We start from the raw sequence: 20,703 nt of genomic DNA, 5'->3' as shown, positions 1-20,703 counted from the left end.
TATACTGCTATTCGTACGGGTGTCTGCTTGTATTCCTGGGTATATTTGTCAAGACACTTTGTTAATTATATGTAAAGATCTATAAAAAAAATCAATCTGTGCAAGGAGTATGAGAATCATCAAAAGCGTTGTTCTCTGAGATAACAGTATAGAAGTAAAAGCGAAGCTGACTCGTCCACGTCTCGCAACACTCGTGCACATATATTTGATCTTAACCGTCTGAAATCACACATGGGCCGAGTCAGCATCAGCATCATTCAGTTGGCCGTGCCCCGCTCCCATATATTTCATTAGCAACACTTGGTAAATTTTGCTTTTCCTAAAAGAAACATTGATCTCTATGCTATTCATACAAAAATAAACTTAAAACCAAGCCAAAAAAACAAAAAAAACAAAGATTTCCCATATTGTTTCCCATATTGTTGGCATCTTGAGGAGCACAGAGGTAGTGGATAAATGGAGGGGAAAGGTGAGAAATTAGATATACAAACATCTGAAAAAATGAAAAAAGGGAAGGGAAAAGGAAAGAAAAAAATTTATATAGAAAATGCTTTCTTTTGTTGACCAGAAGGATTTCTCAAAGAATAAAATATAATACTGCGATCACATAAAAGTGTCCTTCATTTTTATCCTTTGCTTTTTTTTCTTTTCTTTTTTTTTTTACATTTTGTACAAGGTTCCTGCTCTTGTTGCTTTTCCTCTGATGTGTAAAGGCATAGCGGTCTGCGTGAGGGTGGGGGTCCGGCCGTGACTCTACGCCAGCGGGTCTCCCATATCGTCGTCTGCTGCAGACAGCAGCTCTTTCTTCTCGTCGGTGCTGGCCAGAGAGTTACGGCTGTTGTGGGCGCCCATGTACAGGGTGGCATACACAGGGTTGGTGAAGTTTGTGGGCTGCAAGAGAGACACAGATGCAGATAAGATGACAATTATTTTAATGGGCCATTTATGGATTAAGGCTCTATATTAAAATTCTATACTATTTTAACTACATATATAAAAAATAACAATCAACTAAAAACTAAGTGAATTTATGTAATACTAAAATTATAATATACAGTATGAAAAATGAATATTCAAGACAAACTTTTAGACTGCAAAACTGATCAAATATTAATAATCTCTCCCTCTCAAAATCTATTTGATCTCTCTCTCTCTATATAATATATATATATATATATATATATATCTCAACTGATACATAAATCAATCAAGAATAACTAAACAAACAAACATTTTATATAATTACATAAAAAATAAAATTTAAATATAAAATATTTAAAATGTAAAATAATTATTTTATAATGTTGTGATTTTGATTTGAATGATATTAGACAATTATTAAATGTATATTATATTAAAATTATATTAAAATGTTTTAGATAAAACATTTAATATATTTAGAACATTAAAAGAACAAAGAACATTTCTGAATAAACTAATAACAAAATATACAATTTAAAATATACAATTATAATAAATAATATTCTAAAAATGGAAATGACAAATCTCGTACTTAAAGGGATACTCCACCCCAAAATGAAAACTTGAGAATTAACCCTTTAACATTGAAGCTGTGGCTTTAATTTTAACACCTCCATGTTGAGAAAGATAATGTAGCTCTTGAGCGATTAAGCTATTTATAGTTTATAAAAATATGCGGGGCAGTGCTTAAAAGCCTGTTCCTGAATGTCTGATTGCATGCAAAGCATGATCTGTGTGAGTGACTGAGTGCGTGTGTGTGTGCATAAGATACACAAGACACTGCATTAGTTTAGAACTCTTTTCTTTTTGTTAAAAAAGTAGAAACAGTGGAGTATCATTTGTGCAATGATAACCTACCGTCATTGTTAAGATGATTTTTTTTATATATTAATATGAGTACATTACAATATAAATGTATTAGAATGAGTCAATTATTATTTATGGGCTTAAAAACAAAATGCAAACAATCAGAATGTTGTAGCTGGTGGGGAGTGCCCAATGTCAACATTAAACACATGCCATTATCTATATTGTGGTACAGTTATGGAGGGCCTTTATATTGCAGAGGTCAACTGCTTATAGTTAGCACTGGCCCAAGCTTTTAAGGGGTTTGGAACGACATGGGGGTAAAAAGTGCTTAATGATAACATTTTTCATTTTGGGGTGGAGTAACCCTTTAAGACCCCTACCAGGGGGTTGGAGAATAACATTAAGGTGTAACCTTATCTGGATCCAAAGTGAAGTCAGAGTCCAGCAGCTCCCCTGCATCATCATCAGGCTCTCCTTCGTAAATCTTGTACGATGGGTTCCCAATCTCAACGTTCATGGCTCCGTTGGTCATTCTCTGGTGTTGGAATCCCTTGGCTCTGTGGACACAAACAGCAGTTTAGAAGCTACATCTTTGTCCTAGCTTCTTCGCAACACACCTTTGCAGGTCGAGCCGAGGCACAGGGAGTTACACTCACACAAACACACAAAGTAGCCTATCTCCAAGCAACTCACAAACATAGAGACACAGCTACATCCACCAGGGTCCATCCTGCCATATAAACACATGTGCAAGAAGCCATGACACTTGAGGAACCATCCCATATGCTTTCAGGTGGCGACTGCCAGCCAGAGTGAGCAACTCTGCAAGGTCTTAGAGAAAGCTGGATTTCCAAAAGACATGGTCCACTACAGTCAATGAGGAGCCAAACACTTCAAGCACAGTGACACTGCTCTCATAGACATATAAACGGACACACGTCTACAGCATGTCAAAAGGAGGAGTGAGAGAGACAAGATGCAGCCCAGTGCTGCGTGAGGTCTAAGCACCAAACAGTTGATCTATTTTAGCTGTCGTTCAATAGATCCCTGTGTTGAAACTGGTAAAAACCACAGGAAATACCACAGTAACAATACAGGATCAGGCAGGAGAAGCAGGGACAAAGAGATGTAGAGTATGATGATGGGGGAGGAAGAGAGGAGAGGATGGACTAGGATGGGACCCTGCAGTTATAGAGTCAGAGTTACCGCGAACATCTGGAGCTGGGCTTGCCCTGCCTCACAGACCTGAGAGACGGAAAGATGCAGTTTAACCACAGAGAGAGAGAAAGTGAGAAAGCTGGAAATTGAGTTTAGTATTAAAGAGGAATGTAGAGGAATTCATTCTCTAGGTCTTCAACAGGGTACTGAAAGGGGTCTGCTAATTATTGTATGAGCATAGACTAAAATTGTAGGAAAAATGTTGTATTCAATACATGTCATCAATATAAAATTACTATTATAAAATAATAAAAAACAATTATATACAAGAATAATTACATGTAAAATATTTGTATCAGCCAAATAAAAAACTATAGTATAATATATAATCATTTTATTAAATAAATTACCAAAACTAAAGCCCTTGAAGTGAAAAAGTAAAAGACCCCTGCTCTAAAGAAAAATTAGGGAGATAACAGAATTTTGATCAATAAACAAAATAAGTTTGGCTATAGTCCTAGAGTGTCTAAGAGTTCCTCTGTCCATGCTGAAATAGATATACTGTATGAACTTACCCGCGCATTCTCTTCTTGTACCACAAGATGGCACCAACTACTAACAGTGCAAGTAAGAGCAGTAATATCACTGGGATGACCACAGATGAAGTATCTACACAAAGAAGAAACATGCATTTTTATTGCCCAGATTTCTTCATAGCAACAGGCACACCTTAACTTCTCAAACTGAATCTGAATCTGAGAGAGATCTAAAGAAATGCTGGCACTTACTTCCAGAGTCTGAGTTTTTAACAGGGGCGATATAGAGCTTACAGCGGAAACCTGACCAGCCCGTGTGACACCTACATAACACACACACATACACACTTTACATCACTGGTAATCTTTACAGTGTTTAGTTCAAACGTGGCTATTCTATTGTCGTGGCAATTCTAATAGAGAATCTTGTAAATATGTTTTTAAGATCATGCTACAGACAGGTTTGTAAGCTATCTCAAGTACAGAACTCAGGACATTCATGTAGATCATCTTTTATCTGGGGTACCACAAGGTTCAGTACTAGGCCTAGCTTTGTTTTCCATTTTCTTTATTCTGTTTGCAGTCTAATTTTATTTTGTTTTATCTATTGGTGTTTTTTCTTTTGAAATTGTACCAACAAAACATTTGCAAGAACGTAAAAGCAATTTATTTTATACAGCTCTGTCCACTTTACCTGCACTGTGGCAGCTTAGAATGAGGGTCTACAAAGCACTGGCCCTCAATGCAGAAGTCATCACAGGTGTAACAGGTGGGCCGCTGGATTTTATCAGCGCATCTACACAGAAGAACATAAATTATCATAGCACCAAAATAAACAGTACACAGCTGATTCAAATCCATATTTATACATCTCATTGCTGGAAGACTGAAAGATCAGTTAGTCGAATAGGCTGGTACGTACGTGCATATTATTCCGCCGCGTAGCACTTCACACTTGCCCTTGCCACAGTATTCACACTTGCTCAGCTCACATTGAGGACCAAAGAACAAGTCAGAACACTGACACTGCTTAGTGCCATTTATCATCTCCATACAAGTACCTCCATTCTTACAGAAGTCCTCACACTGACCTGCACAGATTGATTTTAGGTAATGTATGCTTCAGTTATTATTAAGACTTTTGTTTGTATGCAAAAAGCTACTAAAAAACAACATTAGGACAATTGAGATTTTATAAATGACTGAATCCTCTGTTTAGGGTGACAAGTAATTAAACTCACTGTACTGGCACTGGTCACCCAGAAAGCCCTTTGGACAACGGCAGGTTGGCTGGTTGCCCTGGCTGACAGTGCAGTTGCCCCCATTCTGGCAGTAGTTGTTGCAAACGTGCAGGTTACATTTGGGGCCAGTGAAACCAGTCTGACAGCGGCAGGTAGGAGCACCTGAAGAGAGGAAACAGAAAGTGTTGCTGATGTACCTTCCACTCTCAATACCCATGACTGAAGTGCCCTTGAGCAAGGCACTGAACCCCCTATTGCTCGCCGGGTGCTGGATATAGCTGCCCACTGCTCTGGGTGTGTGTTCACGATGTGTTCACTTCTCACTTTTGTGTGTGCACTTGGATGGGTTAAATGCAGAGCACCAATTCAGAGTATGGGTTACCATACTTGGCAAATGTCACGACTTTCTTACTTTCTTTCTATAGAGATAAATGTGCAGAGCCCTGGCCACGATGGCACAATGTGTCGGAGTATGTGTACCTGTGCGTGATGGGGAACAGGTTCCTCCGTTCTGACAGTAGTCTCTGCACTGGTTGATTTCACAGCGTTCTCCACTGTAACTGGTGGGACAGCGACATTTTTGCTGGTTCCATGCATTGACGAAACAGCTGCCGCCATTCTGGCATTGAACATTACATGTAGGAGCTAAAAGAAAAAAACGTTATAGATGATCACCTGGATGAACATTTAAGTTTAAGTTTTAAGAAATGCCTGAGAAATTTATATATTCTCATGAAGTATCAGAATTCTTTTTTTCATGCATGCATTCAGTCAAGCTCAAAAACAATTTATACACAATATTTACAATGATTTCTGAATAACTGGTGTGATCAATAAAATGTTTATTCTATATTTCACTGTAACAAGTGGCTTCGGCATTGCTCTGGCTGTGGTATAAAATGAAGTAGTAGGAAGTAGTGTAAAAGCAGTAGTAGACTGGAGGGTCTTACTTAATGGGGACTGGGTTGCTGGCGGCACCTCTGTACAGGTACCGTTGTAGGGGATGTGGTTGTTAGGGCATGTGCACACAGGCCCACTGGGACTGAGTAAACACAACCATTCACACTTCTTCCTATCACATGGGTTAGTCACTGCAAAAAAAAAAAATACACTTATTAGCTTGCGGTAAAAGACTCACATTTGCAATCAGATCCTAAAAAATGTGTCCAAACCACACACACACACTTTAACAGACACTCACTCTCAGGCTGTTTGTAGCGGTGATATAGGACTATGTCAGTGGCGTGGTTGATGCCAGTGGTCAGATTCTCTGCCTGACCTTTGCCAAACTTATTAACCCGGAAGACAAGTTATTGGTGTAAGTAACTCCATAAATGTAATCCTCAAAGATGTCAATGCTGAAGGGGTGGAGGAGATCTGTAAGAAAGAGGGAGAAGCTGATTAACTCCTTGAACGGAAGTGTATATTTTTTTATATACATTTTAGCTGATACAGTCATGCTTGAGCTTTAACACCAGAGCATAACAGTGTTACTGAACTGTTTTTGATGTTGGATACAGCCACAACAGGGTCAGAGCCATCTAGACGCACACTGCCGATCATGGAGAGCTTGACATCTGCCCAGTACAGACGCTCATTGAAGTAGTCCACTGCAAGACCTGTTTTAGAGTAGACATGGATTTAATTTTAATACATTGAACTTATTTCTTGGATACAGATGGTTAAAATCAGCTTTGCGCTGGTAAGACCTGTAGGCCACTGGATGTTCTCATGGACCAGGGTTTGTCTGAGAGTCCCATCCATGGCTGCGGTCTCGATCTTTGGATGATTCCCCCAGTCAGTCCAGTACATGGTTCTGAATTATGAAGCAAAAAGAAATGAATATCAATGAAATAATCTATTTGAAGCAACAGCATTAATAAAAACAAACAGTATAGAAGCATGATGCTTCTTACCCTCTCTGAGGATCCACTACAATGGCATAAGGCTCATCAATCATGCCAGAAATCAGCGTCTTCCTGTGCTGGCCTGATATCTGAGCAACCTCGATCACATCACGTCCCGAATCGGTCCAATAGAGGTTACCAGCCACCCAGTCTACCGCGATTCCACGTGGCATCTTCAAACCTGGAATCTGAAGAGGAGACGGGGAAAAAATTCTGAAAAGGTTTCGCAAACATAAAGTTGAATATTGAACACTGAATGCATTGACTTACATCGAGGTTGGTGATGCTGCCCTCGCTTTGCCTCGTGTTGCGGTGAGAGTTGGACATAGGACCTGATGGTGAGGATGGAGAGGGGAGCTGGAAACAGGAAATGCCAGACGTGTGCCAATTGGTCCAGAAAATGCGGTTGGTTTTGACGTGTAAGTCCATGGCATCAATGCGCACGTTAGCGTCGCCCTGGAATGTCTGCTCATAAACCCATTTGCGCATATCGAGATTTAGACTGCGGATCTCGTTATCATCCGCAATGTAGAGGACCTGTTTACTAATGTTCTGACCTGCAGGTGGACAACATTTTTTTTTGATAAGTGATTCCGTCGGACAACTCTTAAGTGAGGCTTTTAAAGAATAAAATCAGCACATACTGTCTGCCTTGCATGTGTTGTTAATCCTGGTGAAGTATTTGTGGCAGCTGCACTTGTAGGAGCCCTTGGTGTTGTTACATATGTGAGAGCATACGCCGAACTGCTTGCACTCATTCTTATCTAAAACACCAACACAACAATTTAACAAATGGTGATAACCTCCAGTGACATAAATGGCATCTTTTTAAGATGGCAGACCATGTACCTTCACAGGTGTTGTGTCCAACGCTCTGGAAACCCTGTTTGCAGGAACAGAACGTGTCTGTGCCGTTGGAAATGCAGTGAGCCTCATCGCCATCTCCACACATAGATTTGTTACTCTTACAGTCGTTCAGCATGGTGTCTACAAACACACAGACGGACACAAAGTCAATTCAATCAGGATTTAAGAAGCCTTTCTAAATATCAAACTATAAATTAAAAGCAGATTTTATCCACAAACATTGACACTGGCATTATGACAAGCTATTTAATATTGATGGTGAAAAGTTTTGACTAAAATACTGGAATACAAATAAGTTTACGTTGTTATTTTTTACTATCAATTACATTTTAGGATTTCGCTAAATACTTTACATGACATTGTCTTGAACCAATTTTGTAACTACAACTCCTTTATATAGTGATCGTGGGGTTCCTGCACGACGCTGAACCATAAGGTGGCAGCACCTCACCTGTCTTGCAGCCAATCTCATCTGACCCGTAATCTTCGCAGTCATTAAAGAAGTTGCACCTCAGGTTGGCAGTGATGCATTTGCCATTGCTGCACTTGAACTGGTCTTTATCGCATGTGGATGTGTGGTTTCCTACGTAAACATGAACCATGTCGCAAAGGTCATGAAAACACTCACTGAGGCTGATACAAAATCACTGAGACTTGCCAGAGCAGAAGACTCACCACAGTTGGTTTCATCTGAATTGTCTCCGCAGTTGTCCACACCATCACAGCGCTTCCCACTCCAGAGACACACGCGATTATTCCAACAACGGAAATTTCTAGTGGGTGGGCACTGGAAGTTTCCTGAATTACAGAAAGGAAAGTGTTTACAGTCTGAGCTTACCATGTATTAATGTTAGCTTTCTATTTATCGCCAACCCAAAAAAACTGCAAATATATTGTAAATATTTGTCAGGGTCGCTGATCATTTTTATTACAATTCAGTTGTGTGTGCGAGTTCTTACTGCATTCCTCAGGGTTTTCATCAGAGTTATCTCCACAGTCATCCTCCCCATCACACTTCCAGGACAGTGGCTTACACAGAGTGTTATTACACTGGAACTCATCATGGGGGCAGTGCCGCGCCACTGAGAGAAAGAGGAAAAAACATGAGACACATGAGATTGTATTTTAAAAAGGACACCTGACACATTTATTTATATCTATATAGAAAGAAGCAGACATGCATACTTACCAGAACTGTCACAACTCTCTTCATCACTGCCATCAATGCAGTCAGCATCAGCATCACAGTGCCAGCGAAGCGGGATACAGTGGCCGTTTTTACACTGGAATTGATCCTCCTCACACTTCAGCTCACAGCCATGCTAAGAGACACAACAATAAATTATTTAATATAATTATTACAATTATTTCATATATTATATTATATTAAAATAAAGTGCTGCGTGTCATAAATGGACCTACTGGATGCAGTAACCACAAAAATCAATCAGTTAAAGAAACACAAACTATATTTATATTTGTTAGCGCATTCTTTTTTATCGGTTTTTAAAATCATGAGAAACAAAATTAATTGAAGTGTCTTGAAATGGGTAAGTTTAAAATAATAGGTGGATCCTGTTGCAAAAAAAAAAAAAATCCTTTGAAAGGCCTGCTTGGGCTGATATGCATTGGTGTTTTTTTTAATAAGTAGCCCTGTCTTAGAATAGGCTTTTTACTTTCGTTTTTTCTGTTTTGCAACAGGATCCAGATTTTTTTCCATATATTTCAGGAAGAATCACTTGGTTTACCAGTAAATTAATTTAGGTTGAATCAAGGAACATTGCATTTAAGCTTTAATTAAATGGTCCCTTGGTTATTGCAGTTATTAGACTGGCTATACCCATTTTATATGAGATGGTGAAGATGGCCAGTGAACCACAGTACCTCATCAGATCCATCTGAACAGTCATGATCTCCATCACACTTCCACCTCCCAGCAATACAACGGCCATTAGTGCAGGCAAACTCACTTTCAGAGCACTGACGTGGCACTGGTAGGTAGAGAGAAATAAATGTTAATACCGAAGAAAAACCACAGAGCACAATAACTACAACAACAACAAGGAAACCAGGAGGAAGGAAAGAGACACGTTTCAAGACAAGGTCAAGAGGTCAGCTTAGAGAGTGAGAAAATATACAAACACGTTCAGGGATGCCACATAATGATGATGATCAATTTCCATGATATTACGAATTTTCCATTCATTTGTGATTGCAAAAAAAACAAAAAAACAAAACCAATTGTTTGTTTGTTTATAATATATAATTTTATAATAACAATTATATATATATATATATATCTAAAAAGAGTCTAAAAAGAGCAATTTACAGCTGGTAAATTATATATAAATAACATTTTGTTGGGTTTGAAGCCTAAAATGAAGAACACCGGTTTTGTTTTATGTATTTACTCAGTGCAACTTGTAACATATATGTTATCTCTACTAACTTTGGACAATTAGACTTTATTTTTCAATATTTGCACACTCTTCTCTGCCGAACTAGTAACTCTGCACAAGTTGAGTTTAATTTGATGATGACTGTTTGTGGAAGCCATTCCACAGATTGTCAATGGGGTTCCTCTTTTTCTCCTTCAACCACTGTGTACACAGTTTTGCTGTGTGCTTTGGATCATTGTCATGTAGGAAAGTAAACCCTCTTAAAGTTGACAACTTTCTGGTAAGGCAGGAATTTGATGCTTTTTGATGGTCTCCTTTTTTCCTTCAATCCTGACAGAAGTGCTGCAGTCCCTGCTGTAGAGAAACACCCTCACAACAGGATATCACCACCCCCATGCTCCATGTTAAATCTTTCACTTGGATGTTATAAGCTGCACTGAGTAAATACAGCTAGGTCAAACCAAAAATGGTGTGTTCATGTTCATTTCAGGCTGAGATTAGTTCAGAATCATTGTAAACACTTTCATTTTTAAGACAACAAAGCCACAGTAAAGGCAATACAAACCCAAATCCAACTTTATTCAAGATTCAAGATCTGAGCTTATAAACAGTAAATGTTCACTGCTAGAAGTTTCACTGGAGGAGGAAAATGAACTCTACCATTTCTCCACTAGGGGGCAGAAGCTCTAATTGGTACTTTTGTCACAAACACAAATGGAATCATGGGGTTATGAGAAGAGAGGAGAAAGGAAGGGAAGGGAGCCAGGAATAGGTGGTCTGGAGGGAGCAGAGACCTACCTCTGAGTCAAGCCAATGGATCAGTGTGAAATGAAGAACAGAGACACATGAAGTGAGATGCAACGTGAGTGAGCCATGACATAGGACAAAATACCCACAATGCCTCCCACAGACATATGTGATGGTCACAAGTAATGATAAACCACTAGACTCAGTCCTATAACTGGCTGTGAGCATTCATGCAGTCCAAGGTGTGCAAAGGGGAAGTCGGTAAAGATACATACCGCACTTCTCCTCATCGGAGTTATCGCCACAGTCATTGTCATAGTCACACTGCCAGCGGCCCGGCACGCAGCGGTTGTTCTTACAGCGGAATTGGTACGGCTCACATGTTCTCTCATCTACCTCAAGATAAATAAAAAAAACAATCACTTATATCGAAATAAAAACATTCATAAGGAATAAAAAAAAAATAACTTTCATGAAAAATCAACATTTTTAAATTCAGAAAAGTAAGGCTGTCGTACCGCATTCCTCTTTGGGCTCATCTGAGCCGTCTCCACAATCGTCCTCTCCATCACATGTCCAACGGGACGGGATACAGCGGCCTGAGTCCTTACAGCGGAACTCGTCCACACCGCATTTCATCTGAGCTGTAGAAAACACAAACCGCTTTAATTAGGTCTGTCAGTCAGTCAATCATTCATTTCAGTTATTTGATTATTTTATGCAATATTATCACCCATGGCTATTTTTATAGCAATAAAATGATCAAATCTTATAAAAACAGGTTAATAAACTTAACAGACATATTATAAGCAGATACATATAAATGAAAGACAAACAGGATAATTCATTAAGAGACATAAAGAAAGTGAACTTAAGAAAAACACTATATTAAATATGTAATTTTGAGAAAATTCTGAATACAATCCTATGATAGCATTTTAGATAAAAAAAAAAAAAAAAGTACATTTGTAATATGAAGTCGCCATCAAATGAATAAAGTGGCTTTAGAAGTCATGTGTTGTTGGTTTTTATTTTCTTACTGCAGTTGGCCGGTTCGTCAGATTCATCCACGCAGTCGTAGTCTCGATCACACACCCAGACTCGCGGTATGCAGCGTTTGGTGATGGCACACTGGAACTGGTTGGGAGCACAGGTCACCTCAGCTGCAAGACATCACAAAGACATCCAGCCAATCAGCTCATCAGAAAACAACCTCATTCATGGACATCAAAACATTCCATTTTTCAATGAATAGGAGGACTTACGACAGTCCTTCTCATCTTCTCCCTGGTCACAGTTGTTCTGACCATTACAACGCAAGATTCCAGGAATACAGCGACTAGGATGTGAGCACTTAAACTGACTGGGCAGGCAAACATGGATGTCTGAACAAGGACAAAAATGAGTAATAACTAAGCAAATGTCCTAAAGATGATTATTTCAGTACTACACAATTGACTGGACATCATACCACAGTTGGCTTCATCGGAGTTGTCCTGGCAGTCGTTATCGCCATCACAGATGTAAGCCGGGTTGGTGCAGATACCTGTGTCACACTGGAACTGGCCTGGCCTGCATTTAAACCCAGCTAAAACCCAAGAACAGAGAGCATGAGAATTTTATATATGTTTGAGGATGTCCATGGTGTCACTCACAGTTAAAGCCCTGATACTTACGGCAATCGGCAGGTTCATCTGAGCGATCTCCACAGTCATCCTCAGTATCACACTTCCACCAGAAGGGAATGCACTTATCATTCTTGCAGACAAACTACAGTCAGAGAGAAACAAAAGAGAAGCAGAGAAGCACAGACAATCAGCCGAGTGTCATTTCTGACAAAAACATGTCCAGGTCATATTTCAAGAAAAAAAAAAAAAAAAACATGATGACAATTAAGATTTTTTTGCATGGTGACATTTTCATTTCAATACAACTGAACTTCTCATTACCAAAATGCCAAAACAATTAAATAAAATAAACTTTTTTAAAAAGATTTATATTATAATATTATAAATATATATGAATAGAAATAAATAATATTAGTAATATTAGTACTTCAAATGTAAATGTGAAAAAATGGTTTTTCATTTAATGTTTATTTTTCACTTTTCAACAGAAATATTTTGTATATTTTTTTGTTAATTCTAACAACACGGCTTTAAATAAAAAGAAAGTTATTATTTTACATTATTTAATAGGACTGCTAATGTTGCTTAATTCATCTATTTAGTTAATACGAAGGAGTTTAGAAATACTACAACATTCTTTTTTATTTAATCATCATAAATTAATGAAAGACCAATAAACATTGACATTATGTTGAAAATACTTAGGATAAATCCTATAATACTTTATTAGAATATTGCAAGTAAAATGTGCAGAGGCATTTTGAATTTTGGACACACACACACACACACACACCTGGCTGGCAGTACAGTTGGACAGGCACTGTTTTCCATCAGCAGCCAGATAGAAGTTGGTGGGACAGGCACACTTGTAGCCTCCTCCAGGTGAGAGCAAACACAGGTTACTGCAGCCACCATTCTCCTCCTGACATGGGTGACCTGACACTGCAGTCACAAGAGCATCAGAGAGGAGAAAGCTCAGAAACCACATCAAACACTGCAGGAACATTTCCATGAACAGCACGTGTGTATCTTCATACCCTCAGGCTGTCTGGAGGGATGATAGATGTGTATGTCCATGGGTCTGTGCAGGGTGCTAATCAACATGGTCTTGTTGGTGCCCAGGGTTTTGTGAGCTCTGTTAATGGACTTGGTCTCCCAGTCGGTCCAATAGATGTACTCCTCAAACAGAGTCATGGCAAAGATGTGAGGGATGTCATGAGTCAGCACTATGGGGAAAGAGCACAAGACTCACATTTAATAAAGCAACAAACAGAAAATTAAAATAAGGGTGAAACTTGATTTTATCCTTCAGATTTGAATGGATCATAAAAAGTTATAGTATCATTGGTTAATATCATTATCCCATCAGCATGGCCTTGATTGTATAGCAGAAAAGAACTAGCGATACAAACCAAACATATTGACCAATATTTTAATAACGGATTTTGATTTTAATTACTGATTGTACAAAAGAAAGTATTCATTTCACTACTAAAGTACTTAAAATAAAATAAAAAATCAGTTAATTGCCAACACTACTTTTGGTTTAGATACATTTTTTATTTGATTGTAAAGTCTAAATATCTTTAATAATAATAATAATTAAAAAAAAAATAAAAAAAAAAATAAATAAATAAATAAATATATATATATATATATATATATATATATATATATATATATATATATATATATATATATATATATATATATATATATATATATATTAGTGCTGTCAATCGATTAAAAAAAAAAAACTAATTAATCGCACAATTTTTTAAAATTAATCGCGATTAATCGCAATTAAAAGACTGAAACTTTTTGGATATGTAAATGTAAAATGTAAATAATTAATGTAAACTCAAGACAAAGAAACTATTTAAATTCAAAATATGATTGTTTATTGGAATTTTTGTTTAACTTGTAACACAGATTTTCTCATGTAAACAACATACCTGCAATAAACCATCAATATCCTCCAAATTAACTGTTGGCTTGAAAGCCATATTTATTACAGAAATAAAAACACAGGCATGCAAGTACCATTTGAATTTCAAAACAATCAATGCCAATAAAAAACAAAAATGATTTCCATGTTGAATTCTAAGTGGACTGCAAAAAAATTCCAAAGTATAGTCATTGCCAGTGCTTTAAGTGGGCCGGTATGCACTGGTACTCAGTACCGCCACTTCCAAATATAGCTCTTGAGCGTACCGCCACCTCTCCGTGCGCCCAGAACGTGCTTGTAGCGTACCGGTAAGCTCATTTGGACATCTGTTTTAATAGAGGTTTTAATCTTTTACCTGCACTGTCGATTTTCAGAGCGCCCTTCACAATGCAAGCTTCCTAATTCATCCCACCCAGAGCAGAAACTACATTACCCATTCATTTATTGTCTGATAAACATTAAAAACTGTCTGCAGAGGTTGAGTCGTCCTGCAGCCCCCGCTGGCTGTTCATTGGCTGCAGCATCTTTTTTCTAAGTTCTAAAAAAATACCGTAGACGGCAAGGCACAAATTTAGATATTCATTTATCTAATTAATCTTTAGCCTATGCACAAAGACAATATGATCTTTTTGTCCCCTTTTTGTTTTAAAGCTTGATGAAGAGAGAGAGCGCAAGTTGCTGCAGCTGAGGAGGACAGTGATGCACGCGTACAGGAGTGATTGACAGTTCGCGGCACTGTGTACAAAAAATACTCCGCTACACAATTATTTCGTTATTTTCATTTAAGCTTATTAACGTTAGCGTTACAGAAAGGTCTGATTTACGCACTGTTACAGTCATTGTTTTTTTTTTTTTTTAAACAATGACATTTGAGTTCATGATTTTAATGTTGCTGTTTCTTGTGGCAGACTAAATGAAGAGTAATGTTTCTTGTGGCAGACTGAAGAGTAATCCGGCAGAGTTTTATACTGAAACTTCCCGTCTAAAAGTCCTTCCTTGGTCTTATCCATATTTCTTTGCACGTTGAACACACATAGGCCACAACTGGAAATAAAAAAAACTGCAACCGCGTTAATTGCGTTATTTTTTTTTAACGCGTTAAATATTTCAAATTAATCGAATGCGTTAACGCGCTAATTTTGACAGCACTAATATATATATATATATATATATATATATATATATATATATATATATATATATATATATATATGTGTAAGAAATACAACACCATTAAATAACTTTTTCAAAAGAGTAATTGTTTCAAAAAACAAGATCTTTCAACTTGGCATTTTTGACAATTACAATTGGCCAAAAAACATGTCTACTTGCTTGATGGTGGTAGACGTTAATTTGAATCAAACTACATTATTTTTATAAGATCATATTTCAATCTGGAAGAGGAGCTAGGATGTTCTTGTGTAAGCTTTCTGAATATGAGGAATTCATATGGAAATAAACCTCCTCCTCACTGCCTGTCTATAGCACATACCAGTCTCAAAACATCAGATTGACTGTAATATGTAAATGGACACCTATGATGTCATTTATTGGCGAAATGAAGGCTGGGTAACTTCTTTGTCTAAACTAATTGCCTGAAGAAAAATTTCCTCATAAACAGTGTGTGTGTGTGTGTGTGTGTGTGTGTGTTTGCACTCACCAATGTGTCTGTTGGATCCATCCAGGCTGGCAAAAGCAATGTAGTCTTCACGAGCGTCTGCCCAGTAAATGCGGTCATTAATAAAATCTAGTGTCAAGCCGTTAGGCCATGTGATCTTATCTTGAATGATGATTTGGCGATTTGTGCCATCCATGCCGATGCGGCCAATATGTGGCACGTCACCCCAGTCTGACCAATAAAGATACCTGGAAATAATGAAAAAGTCAAGCAAGCTCATAATGTGTTCATTAATTATTTAAATAATAACAACAACATATTTACATAGATCCATTAAGAAAAAACACTAGGCTATTTTATATTTTTTTTATATAAATATTTTATTTACATTTAGAACATTACTTTATTTACAATTAATGATATATTTTCTTTAAATTATTTAACTTCGATTATATATATTTGTTGTTAAAAAATTTTTTTTTGCAATGCAATTTCAATTATTCACTCATCAATTGTCTTTTTTTTTTTTTGAAAATGCTGATATGCAATTAATTTCAATTCATTTGATTAGTTACTGAGGATATCATGTAATTCGATCACAATTTTAATAGACTCACAGCCCTAGAAAATAATCTAGCAGTTTATTGGGATAATCAGACTGGCTCAGGAACTGTTAGGGAACCGAGTTTAGACTCTCACCCATTCCTCACATCCAGAGCCACGGCTCTGGGCTCTCGCAAGCCGCTGTTGACCAGCACACTTCTGTAAGCTCCATTCAGCTTGGACACCTCAATTGTGTCTCTGCCCTTATCACACCAGTACAGGTTCCCCCCGACCCAGTCCACAGCCAGTCCATCAGGGTTACTCAGAGAGGTTCTGTGCAGCACCTACCCAACAGCCAATCAGAACAAGAAGACATAGGTCATGAATTCTGTCAGCGGTGGAATTATATTAAAGAAACTACACAGACCTGCACGTTACTGCCGTTGATGTTCATGCGGCGGATCATGCTGCCTTGTGTAGTCACATCAGTCCAGTAGATCATCTGTTCCGCGTAATGATAGTCCAGAGCCACTGCGTTATTGAGCCCCTGATAACACACACAAAATAATAACAATTAGACAATTAGCAACATTAGTAAATTGCAATAGCCTACAAACGACAAATTTGGCCTTTTGACTTCTTATGACATCTCACCTGCTTAATCAAAGTGTAGTTCGATCCATCCAAGTAGAGTTTTCGCAGATAGTAGCGGTTAGCAAAAATGAGGAAAGGTTCCTCATCTGAAATGTAAGCAACAGAAATGACTAAACAACTTTAACTAGCAATGCCAGTTTTTTATTACATTCTGTATTGTATACTTCTTACTCCGAGAAAGAAACAGACTCCCATGGGTAATAAACCTAGAACATAACAGAACAAGGGGAGAGGGCTCACCAGATGTGGATTTGCAGCTGGTGGGGTCGTCGGGACGTGGCACAAAGCCATCGACGCAGAGGCAGTGGAAGCTACCATGCGTGTTGATGCAACGCTGAGCGCAGGGGTACGTGGTGGTGCACTCGTCCACATCCACACACGTCTTTCCATCTTGCTTCAGACGGAAACCTGGATGACACCGGCACTGCAGGGGGCGGGCAAGGGGCATGTCATATATTCACTGTTATATGTCCAACTAATTAACTTGCAAAAGTATGACGTGTAAATAAGGAAATATATACATACCTTGAAGCCGATCTTGAGATCTTCACAGAGCTGTGAGCAGCCGCTCAGCTTACTGTTGAGGCATTCATTGATGAAGCAGGTATTCTCATCAGAGCCGTCTCCACAGTCATTCTTACCGTCACACAACAATGTCTCGTTCACACACTTGCCATTGGTGCACAGGAAGGCAGTGTCATTACAGCGCCTCTCTATGGACAAAAACAAAACAACAACAACTTTAACATTTTTGTTCTAGGTCCAAAGAATATCAGTGACAAGTATGACTATAATGGACATTATTTATAAATACAGAAGTAGAGAAAAGTACCATATTTATGAAGCATAATGTTTGCATTTACATGGAACATGAAGGAACTTCAACTTAGAGTAATAGATTTTAAAAAGTCCAATCATAGCGGTGAGAGCCCATCAATAACCAAATATTCATAAAGTCACTCCAACCCAATTGCCGATTCAGATCTAACACTAAAACAGGAAGTTGTTCCTCTATTGAATCAGTGAAGCTCCTTTAACACACAACATTTCACACCTGGCACACTTCCAGAACCCCCAAGAGTTAAAAAGAGTGGCAACAAATATTAAAAAGACTTAAAGTATGTATCTTTATTGTATTATATATATATATATATATATATATATATATATATATATATATATATATATATATATATATATATATATATATATATATATATATATGCACAAATTTTTTTTTATCACTTTAAATTACCAAAAATATATTACCTTTTTTTTTTGTTACAACCAGAAAAATAAATAATAATGTGGTAACAGCCTTTAGAAGACCCTTTTTTTGTTTTTGTTTTACCATACTCACCTGAGTCTGTGCAAAGTGGGTTTTTGGGAGCTTCATCTGATTGGTCTCTACAGTCAAACTCTCCATCACACTCCCAGTTCTTCTGCTTCAGGCACTGGCCATTAGCACAGCGGAAATCATTCGGCCCACACGTAGGGTATTCTACATTATGAAAGGGAACACAACATCTGACTCACTATATGATTCACTGCGTTGGTCCGGGTGACTAATAATAATAATAAAAAAAAAAACAATATAAAATGCACTAAAATGGACACTTTACCACACTCTGGCGATTCATCAGAGCCATCGCGGCAGTCAATGTCGTGATCACACATGAAGTTTTTGGGAATACACTGATAATTCTGACATTGAAACTCAGAGTCATCGCAGGTCTTATTGAACACTTGAGAGAATGAATAAAGAGAGAAATAGAAATAAAGAGAGTGATTAAATAAATATCAAGAAATTAGGCAGAATCAAAAAAAGATCACATTTGCAATAGCTCCTCCCAACAATATAGGTAGAGTTTCATAGCACAAAATAATTAATTCCTCTTGCAACTCACCACAACCAGCCTTAATGCCCTCGTCTGCTCCATCAGGACAGTCCTTATCTCCGTCACACTTCCAGCGCTGAGAAATACACATGTGAGAGCCAGGACACTGGAAAGCCTCTGGACTGCACGTCTTTGTCTCTGAAAGAGATACATAAACTCAGGGTTATTTGTACATTCCATCCTCCAACCTCAATTAGATTGACATTTAGATTCATTATGTTAATGCAAACAACCATATAATCATGCATAGTGAGATCAGAAGAGTCTCAAAAGAGGCAAAAAACATTTGTTGATGTCAAATGTGGTGTCCAAACAAAATCAACAGTGGCACAAATTCTTCTGTTGGTAACTCGCCAAATTAAACAGATGCCAACATGTACAGATTGCATGACATCCTCAAAAAACATGAACAAAGGTAAAAGTATGACCCAGAGCGCATTAAAATGGGTTCACTTGATGTGGAGATAAACACGAGCTCTGTTTGTTGATGTAAGTCGTAGTGTGACTCACTGCATTTGCTGTCCTCATCAGTACCATCTCCACAGTCATCAGAACCGTCACACACCCAGGACTTGGAGATACAGCGATGGTTCCCACACTCGAACTGATTTGATGCACAGACCTTGTCTGAGAAAACAACAGTAAACAAACTCATTGTCAGTGAATCTAAATATGATAAACTTAATTATCAGGTGTAGCTGTGGTCAGGGTGAGACATTAACCAGACTTTTCAAAAATGTCCCAGATCCGTAAAATACCTCTGTTTTTTAGAGGTAGTGATATAATTAATTATATTGTATTCTTATCTGTTGTAGTAGTTAATTTTTTACAACTTTTCTATTTCAGTTTTTTAACTACAGTATTTAATTTTTTATAATAAACATGGATATTTTGCATGACTATATTAAGGTATATAATAATAAATAACGATTATAGAAATATTCACATTAAGACAAAAATGTCCCTTAAACAAGTTATTCCAGGGATGTTAATAACAATTTAAGCATTGTTATTATTTTTCATGAAGGCAAAATAGCCATGAAAATTCCAGGGGGCAAATATTTCCTTGTATAAAAAGATCAGATTTTGCATCTTCAGAACAAAAAGTACACCAAAAATTAAGTATTAAGACAAAATTAAAACGGATATTGCATAAAATCAAACTAAAAGCGAGAACAGAAAAATGTAAGTTAAACAGGAGACATTGACTGACCACAGTGAGACTCATCCTCTCCATTCTCACAGTCGTTCTCTTTGTCACAGGTCCAGCTCATGGGAATACAGCGGCCGCTCGGACACGCAAAGAAGTTCACCGGACAATTATGCTTCATTTTCTCTGTGGGAAAGAAAGTGAAAGGTCAATTTCATTATGTAATGTCACACATTTTATTTTCCTGGGAAAACAAGGGGATGTGTTAGTGCATACTAAATGAAGAGTCTGACCTGGACAATTTCTTTCATCCGAGAAGTCTCCGCAGTCATTGGAGCCATCACAGCGCCAGGAGGGGGCGTAACAGAGAGTAGTGAACTCACACCTCGCGAAGGTCACACCTTTCACTCCAAGCAGATAATAGCTGGAGCAGTCAGTGGGGCCTGAAAGAGAATGTTCCTAAAGATGGTATCTGCTCGAGAGAATATGTGATCATGTGTCCCCAAAGTTACACTTAGCATAGATTCTGCTTTAGAATGAAACTCAAAAGGAACCTGCCTTTTAAATGCTAACTTGTGAAGGCATGGCTCATTTTGGCTACTCGAGAGATGGCTCAGT

The 20,703-nt window shown here is 37.8% G+C and overlaps 1 pseudogene; it reads right to left on the bottom strand.

Annotated features, from left to right (window-relative positions):
• Positions 1-693: 693 nt before the first annotated feature.
• LOC113072559 (low-density lipoprotein receptor-related protein 1-like) overlaps positions 694-20,703 on the bottom strand; it is a 94,672-nt pseudogene continuing 74,662 nt past the window's right edge.

The sequence above is a fragment of the Carassius auratus genome, unplaced genomic scaffold (assembly GCF_003368295.1).
Source record: "Carassius auratus strain Wakin unplaced genomic scaffold, ASM336829v1 scaf_tig00009457, whole genome shotgun sequence".
Classification (NCBI taxonomy): Eukaryota; Metazoa; Chordata; class Actinopteri; order Cypriniformes; family Cyprinidae; genus Carassius; species Carassius auratus.
This window is presented reverse-complemented; position numbering and strand designations above follow the sequence as displayed.